The sequence below is a fragment of the Hemiscyllium ocellatum genome, chromosome 6 (genome assembly GCF_020745735.1).
Source record: "Hemiscyllium ocellatum isolate sHemOce1 chromosome 6, sHemOce1.pat.X.cur, whole genome shotgun sequence".
Taxonomy (NCBI): domain Eukaryota; kingdom Metazoa; phylum Chordata; class Chondrichthyes; order Orectolobiformes; family Hemiscylliidae; genus Hemiscyllium; species Hemiscyllium ocellatum.
In genome coordinates, this window is record NC_083406.1 from 119,710,635 (window position 1) to 119,719,651 (window position 9,017).

The window sequence follows — 9,017 nt, forward strand, 5'->3', positions numbered from 1 at the left end:
AGGAGTTCCAGAGGTTCAGGTCCAGGTGGAGGCACTGTCTCAATTGTGGAGCAACGTCAGAGGATTGTTTGGTGGAGGAGCTAATGGGCGAGGGAGGGGAAGGCTTGAATATAAGGACGGAAACTTTCAAAGCGAAGTGGTCTCAGAGCAGGAGTCAACACACCCACAGGAAGGCCATACAGCACTAATTACTCACTGGCTGGAGGTCAGCAGAAAATTTGCTTTGTCCCCACCCCCTTCCAGTTTCTCCTAATTCCTCGATTAGAGTCATAGAGATGTACAGCACAGAAACAGACCCTTCAGCACAACTCATCCATGCCGCCCAGATATCCGAAATTAATCTGGTCCCATTTGCCAACATTTGATCGACATCCCTCTAAACCCTTCCTTTTCAGGTACCCACGTAGACGCCTTTTAAATGCTATAATTGTACCAGCCTCCACCAGTTCCTCTGGTAGCCCATTCCATACATGCACCACCCTCTGTGTGAAAAAGTTGTCCCTTAGGTTCCTTTTAAATCGTTACCCATCTCACCTTAAACCCTATACCCTCTAGTTCGACACTCCCACCATCCCAGGAAGAGACCTTGTCTATTTAACCTATCCATGTCCCTCATGATTTTATAAACCTCTATAAGGCCACCCCTCAGCCTCCAACGCTCCAGGGAAAACAGCCCCAACCTATTCAACCTCTCCCAATAGCTCAAACCCTCCAAACCTGGCAATATCTTTGTAAATCTTCTTCAAGTTTCAAAACATTGTTCCAATAGGAGGAAGAATTGTACCCAGTATTCCAAAAGTGGCCTAAGATTGCCCTGTACAGTCGCAACATGACTCAATGCAATAGACAATAGACAATAGGTGCAGGAGTAGGCCATTCTGCCCTTTGAGCCTGCAACACCAACATGGCTGATCATCCTTAATCAGTATCCTGTCCCTGCCTTATCTCCATAACCCTTGATTCCACAATCCTTGAGAGCTCTCTCCAACTCTTTCTTAAATGAATCCAGAGACTGGGCCTCCACTGCCCTCTGGGGCAGAGCATTCCACACACCCACCACTCTCTGGGTGAAGAAGTTTCTCCTCATCTCTGTCCTAAATGGTCTACCCCATATTTTTAAGCTGTGTCCTCTGGTTCGGCACTCACCCATCAGCGGAAACATGTTTCCTGCCTCCAGAGTAAAGGAAAGCATACCAAATGGCTTATACATTATCTTATCTGACTATGACTCAACCTACACTCTGACGTCTCTTTGTTTAATACTCCCCAGGGCCTTACCATTAAGTGTATTAGTCTTGCCCTGATTTGCCTTTCCAAAATGCAGCACCTCACATTTATCTGAATTAAACTCTATCTGCCAGTCCTTGGCCCATTGTCCCACCTGATCACGATCTCGTTGTACTCTGAGGTAACCTTCTTCTCTGTCCACTACACCTCCAATTTTTGGAGTTATTTGCAATCTATCCTTCCTATGTTCACATCCAAATCATTTTACTTCCTGCATTTTGAACAATCACCTAACCTTTTACAAATAATGTATTGGTCTCTGTAGGAAAATAATTCCATGCTCATACATCCCTTTGCTAAAGAAAAAGACTCCAAATTTTACTATTTGCCACAGTCACAATTTAACTCGATGGAATCTCAGCATTTATTTCCCACCATGAAACAATTGAATTTTCTTGACAATTCTTTAAAGCCATCATATTTCCCAAAAGCCACAATTAAATCACCTTGTGACCATCTCGTCTTCACTGGAAATAGCACCGTGTGAAGTTGCCCATGGTGTTCAGGGGTGTGTAAGTTAGGTGCATTAGTCATGTGAAATGTAGAGTAATAGGGTAAGGGAATGGTCTGGGTGAGTTTCTCTTTAGAAGGTTGATGTGGACTTGTTGGGCCAAATGGTCTGTTTCCACGCTGTAGGGATTATATGAATTCTATGATCCTGACTTGGAAATACATTGCCATGCATTCAGTGTCACTGGGTCAAAATCCTGAAACACCCTTTCAAGGTCAAGGTAAAGTGGCCGATTCTCTCGTTAAAGAGAGCTGATTGGTGGTGGTTTAACCCAAGGGTCACCACGCCTCAGGTGAGGTTGAGAAGAGACTTCTTCATGCTCACCTCAATCAGCGTAGAATTGAATCTATGCTGTTGGTATGACTGCATCGCAAAACAGACATCCAGCCAACAAAGCTAACTGATACCCTTGCAGCATTATGGCTATATCTACACAACATACATTCCAGCAGTTCAATAAGGTAACTGCCATCACCTTCTCTAGGGCAACTAGTGGATACAACAATCTCACTGGACTTCTAATCCAGAGGCCTAGGGGCTGGGTTCAATGTTCTGGAGAGATGGGGGCAACTAGCGGAATTTAAAATCAGTCAACAATACATCAGGAATTGAAAGGTAGTCTCAGTACTGGTGACTGTGAGGAATGGAAGATATACAAGACGCCAAAGAACAAGACTGATAGGGTTCAAGAGAAGGGCATATACAAAAGACACAAATACACCGAATGTACACATTTACACATATATTTACATATTACCAGTGCAAATATAAATACAAAACACAGACTGAACATAATGGTGCTGAGGTACAATGCATATATATAGGCAGTCCCCAGGTTACAAAAGGGTTGCATTTCTGTGTACATTTGTAAGTTGATTTGTGCACAAGTCAGAACTCAATACATTATGATATAAAATAGCTGTTCGTAAGTAAAGAGTGTAGTGCTGGAAAAGCACAACAGGTCAGGCAGCATCCCTCCCTCACTCCCTCCCTCTCTCCCTCCCTCCTTCTCTCCCTCCCTCTCTCTCCCTCTCTCCCTCCCTCTCTCTCTCCCTTCATCTATTCCTCCCTCTCCTTCCCTCTCCCTCCCTCTCACTCCCCCTCCCTCTCACTCCCCCTCCCTCCCTCCCTCCCCTCTATCTCCCTCTCTCTCTCTCCCACACTCCTTTTTTTTAGGTATGTGAAAGTCAAAAAAAAATGGTTAAGACTAAAATTGGGCCCTTGAAGACAGAAACAGGGGAATATATTACGGGGAACAAAGAAATGGCAGAAGAATTGAATTGGTACTTCAGATCTGTGTTCACTGGGGAAGACACAAGCAATCTCCCTGAGGTAACAGTGGCTGAAGGACCTGAACTGAAGGGAATTTATATTTGCCAGGAATTGGTGTTGGAGAGACTGTTAGGTCTGAATGTTGATAAGTTCCCGGTGCCTGATGGTCTACATCCCAGGGTACTGAAGGAGGTGGCTCGAGAAATCGTGGATGCGTTGGTGATTATTTTTCAAAGTTTGATAGATTCGGGATCAGTTCCTGCGGATTGGAAGGTGGCTAATGTTATACCACTTTTTAAGAAAGGTGGGAGAGAGAAAGCAGGAAATTATAGACCAGTTAGTCTGACCTCAGTGGTAGGAAACATGCTGGAGTCTATTATAAAAGATGAAATTACAACATATCTGGGTCAGAGTCAGCATGGATTTATGAAGGGGAAATCACGCTTGTCTAATCTTCTGGAATTCTTTGAGGATGTAACTCTGAAGATGGACAAGGGAGATCCAGTGGATGTAGTGGACTTGGACTTTCAGAAAGCTTTTGATAAAGTCCCACATAGGAGGTTAGTGAGCAAAATTAGGGCGCATGGTATTGGGGGCAGAGTACCAACATGGATTGAAAGTTGGTTGGCTGATAGGAAACAAAGAGTGTGATAAACGGCTCCATTTCGGAATGGCAGGCAGTGACCAGTGGGGTACCGCAGGGATCAGTACTGGGACCGCAGCTTTTTACAATATATGTTAATGATATAGAAGATGGTATTAGTAATAACATTAGCAAATTTGCTGATGATACTAAGCTGGGTGGCAGGATGAAATGTGATGAGGATGTTAGGAAATTACAGGGTGACCTGGACAAGTTAGGTGAGTGGTCAGATGTATGGCAGATGCAGTTTAATGTGGATAAATGTATGGTCATCCACATTAAAGGCAGATTACTACCTAAATGGAATCAATTTAGGTAAAGGGGCAGTACAGAGAGAGATCTGGGTGTTCTTGTACACCACTCAATGAAGGTAAGCATGCAGGTACAGCAGGTAGTGAAGGAAGCTAATAGCATGCTGGCTTTCATAAAAACAAGAGGAATTGAGTATAGAAGAAAGAGTTCTTCTGCAGCTGTGCAGGGCCCTGGTGAGACCACACCTGGAGTATTGTGTGCAGTTCTGGTCTCCAAATTTGAGGAAAGACATTCTGGCTATTGAGGGAGTGCAGCGTAGGTTCACGAAGTCAATTCCTGGAATGGCGGGATTACCTTACACTGAAATACTGGAGCGACTGGCCTTGTATACCCTTGAGTTTAGAAGACTGAGAGGGTATATGATTGAGACATATAAGATTATTAAAGGATTGGACACTCTGGAGGCAGGAAACATGTTTCCGCTGATGGGTGAGTGCCGAACCAGAGGACACAGCTTAAAAATACGGGGTAGACCATTTAGGACAGAGATGAGGAGAAACTTCTTCACCCAGAGAGTGGTGGCTGTGTGGAAGGCTCTGCCCCAGAGGGCAGTGGAGGCCCAGTCTCTGGACTCATTTAAGAAAGAGTTGGATAGAGCTCTCAAGGATTGTGGAATCAAGGGTTATGGAGATAAGGCAGGAACAGGATACTGATTAAGGATGATCAGCCATGATCATATTGAATGGTGGTGCAGGCTCGAAGGGCAGAATGGCCTACTCCTGCACCTATTGTCTATTGTCTAATGTCTAGTGTCATACGAGGAGCAGGTAAATTCCTGATGAAGGGCTTATGCCTGAAATGTCGATTCTCCTGCTCCTCGGATGCTGCCTGATCTGCTGTGCTTTTCCAGCAACACACTCTCAACTCTGAGATCCAGCACTTGCAGTCCTCACTTTGTCCTCCCTGTTCATAAGTAAACATTCACATGTAAGACCTTTCAAATTAATATGAATACACCCAATATATGTGACCTCGTTCATAAGCATGACTGTTTGTAACTCAGACATTTGTAACCTGGGGGCTGCCTGCATCCTGCATTTGCGCCAGGGACTTAACACAATGGTTGAGATTGACATTATCCCAGTCCAGGATTGAGAGAGTGCTGCTCTGTCTTTCAGATGAGTTGAACCAAAGCCCTTTCTACCTTTCTGATGAATTCAAAATATCTCACCTCTGGTGACTACACTTCAAAAGTACTTCACTAGCTGAAGTACTTTATGAAAGGCACAACAGAAAGGCAAAATTAAACAAATTAGGCCTGTTTTCTCTAGAATTGTGAAGGTTAAGGGGTAATCTGATCAAAGTTGTCAAGATAATAACAGGAAAAGACAGGGTAGATAAAAATAAACTCTTTCTACTGGTTGGGGATTCTAGAACTCGGGTGGCACGGTGGCACAGTGGTTAGCACTGCTGCCTCACAGCGCCAGGGACCTGGGTTCAATTCCCGCCTCAGGCGACTGACTGTGTGGAGTTTCCACGTTCTCCCCGTGTCTGCGTGGGTTTCCTCCGGGTGCTCCGGTTTCCTCCCACAGTCCAATTCAGGTGAATTGGCCATGCTAAATTGCCCGTAGTGTTAGGTAAGGGGTAAATGTAGGGGTATGGGTGGGTTGCGCTTCGGCGGGTCGGTGTGGACTTGTTGGGCTGAAGGGCCTGTTTCCACACTGTAAGTAATCTAATCTGTAATCTAAACTCGGGGCATAGTCTGAGAATTAGGGCCAGACTGTTCAGGAGAGGTGTTAGGAATTCCACCCACAAAGGGCGGGAGAGATTTGGAACTCTCTTCCATAGAGAGGTCAGTTGTTAATTTTAAGTTTGAGAGAGATCCATTTTTGTTAAGCAAATGTATTAAGGGATATGGGCCAAAGGCAGGTATATGGAGTTAGGCCACAGAAGGGCTGAATGGCCTACTCCTGTTCCTATGTTTCAATATGATTCTATGTAAATTTTTCCTGGAGTAAATTATTCTTGTGAGTCAAATTAACTTCATATAACACGTTGGGAAACATCTTGTCAGATTTTAATTTTCTTTTCAAATTGACGTTTGCTTCCAACCCCAGTTGCTTCCTTTTCCTGATGTTAAAGTGACTCTTTAGGACCCAGAAACCATCAGGATCTGCTTGACGTCCCCATAAGATTTAACTCTGACTTGTGATTGGGTGGGAGGAGGATTTCAGTGATTGCAGGACTATGGAATTCTGTACTCCTAATGTTTTATGAATTAATACATTTCACCTCAGTTTTCATGTTAATCACAAATATGTGTACAATAAATTACTTACATCCTAAAATATAGGAATAGGTTTTAAGTAGAGCAAGATATCAAATTCCGAGTATTTTTAAGTTTGCATCTGAACTGGATAGTTCAGATTGTGAACAGGCAAAGATGAAAAAAGTTTTACTGGTAGCATTTGTACTTTTGACAGAGCTCAGTCTTGGCAGCGTTGTGAAAGATTTAGAGGTCTTATCTCATTCACTGTAGCTGTGTGTGTCTCTGTGTGTCTCTCTCTCTCTCTCTCTCTCTCTCTCTCTATCTCCCCCGCCCCCATCCTGATCTGTGCTACGTGGCAGAAACTGGATGCAGGCCTCCTGGAATCCCCTTCCACCCACATCTATTGTACAAGCCAGTCCTCAGCCTGCCCTGCTAATGCTGCAAAACCCATCGCTGTTTCTTTTTCCAGCTGCACAGCCACAATGCATTATTGTGATCCGATAGGCATTTTCCCAAAATCTGGAATTCTCTCCCACTGACTTAAGAAAAACACTTTACAAACATGTAAAGTGCCCTTTACAACCCTTGGACTTGCAAAGTCCTAGTGACACCATAGGAGTGATGATATTATTCAGGGAGATGCTGGGTGTCTGATGGAATCCATTAGCTTAAGCTCTGGTACCATAGGTTCAAATCTGACAGTTGAAGTTGAGTGAAAATTTGAATGTCAGTGTTAATGCTGGTTTGATGGTGGCCATTAAACCATTCCCTACTGCTTTGAACAAAACCATCTGGTGCACTAATGCAATTTAGGGAAGGGTTATAGGAACAGAGCAACAGGAATTGGCCATTCAGCCCCTCGAGCCTGTTCTGCCATTCAATGAGATCATGGCTGAACTGTGACCTAACTTCATTTGTCTGCCTTTGCATATTACCCCTTAACAATACTGGAGCCCCCTCCCTCAGCGCATTGTGGGTCAACCCACAGCATATGGACTACAGTGGTTCAAGAAGGCAACTCACCTCCATCTTCTCATGGGGCAAGAGGGACGAGCAATAAATGTTGGTCCAGCCAGCGATACCCACGTCCCACAAGAGAATTTTTTTAAAAACTTTTGCTTAACAAAATCTATCTCAGATTTAACACAAACAACTTGTGCAAGACAATTCCAAACCTTTGTCACCCACTGTGTGTAGAACATTGCTGCTGAAAGGTTTGACCTTAAATCTCTAGACTATCCCTTCAGGATATCACTTGTCCTTGCCCGGTCTACATGTGACTCCAGACCCACAGCAATATGGCTGCCTCTTAAATGTCCTCTGAAATGGCAGAGAAAGTCTCAACATTGTATCAGACTGATAAAAAGTCTCTAAAAAGAATGAACTGGGACAGGTCACCAATCGTTGATATCAGCACCAGAAAAGCCAATGGCAGAAGCAGCCCTGCCGACCCTGCACGGTCCCCCTCACTAACATCTGGAGGCTAGTGCCAACATTGGGAGAGCTGTTTCACAGACTAGTCAAGCAATAGCCTGACATAGTTGTACTCACAAAATCATACCTTCCAGACAATGTCCCACACTCCACCATCACAATCCCTGGATATGCCCTGTCCCACTGGCAGGACAGACCCAGCAGAGGTGGTGGTGCAGTGGGATACAAGAGTGAGAGAATTACCCTGGAGTTCCTCAAAGCTGGCTGTGGACAAAGTCTCGAGATGTCAGGTCAAACATGGGCAAGGAAGCCTCCTGCTGATTAACATGTACTGCTGCCCGCTTCAACCGATGTTTCGGTACTCTTCCATGCACATCTTCCCCCTGCCTGCGTGGGTTTCCTCTGGTTGCTCTGGTTTCCTCCCAGTGTCCAAAGATGTGCAGATTAGGTGGATTGGCCGTGCTAAATTGCCTGTAGTGTTAGGTGCATTAGTCAGGGGTAAATGTAGGGGAATGGGTCTGGGTGGGTTTCTCTTTGAAGGGTTGGTGTGGACTTGTTGGGCCAAAGGGCCTGTTTCCACACTGTTGGGAGTCTAGGTTCTAAATGTCAAACATGTTTAATACTAAATTGAAGCTGGTGGTGCTCTCTGCTGCAATCACTATTTCTCAAAACTTAACTGCTGCTCACCCAACAGCAGTTTCCTTCATAAAAGGAATCTGCCATCCTTACTTGGTCTGGCCTACATGTGACTCCAGACCCACAGCGATGCAGGTGGCTCTTAACTGCCCTCTGGGTAATTAAGAATGGGCAAAAAATGCCGGTTGAGCCAGCAACACTCTCATCCTGTGAATGAAAAAAAATACAGTGAAAAGTATTGTTTTTCGTGCTATCCAGACAAACCATACCTTACCTAAGTACATCAGGGTAACGGAACAGAATGCAGAATGTAGTGTTACAGCTGCAGGGAATGTGCAGAAAAAGATCAACTCTAATATATGAGACGTCTGTTCAGAAGTTTGATAACAGCGGGGAAGAAGCTGTTCTTAAATCTGTTGGTACATGTTTTCAAATTTTTGCATCTTCTGCCAGATGGAAGAGGGTGGATGAAAGTATAACCAGGGTGGCAGGGGTCTTTGATGATGCTGGCTGCTTTTCCGAGGCAGTGGGAAGTGTAGGTGGAGTCAGTGGATGGAAGGCTGTTCCTCGTGATGGCCTGGGCTGTGTTCACAACTCTCTGTAATTTCTTGCAATCTGGGACAGAGCAGTTGCTGTACCATGCCATGATGCTGGAATAGGCCATTCCACCCTTAGAGCCTGCTTCCCCATTCAATATGATCATGGCTGATCAT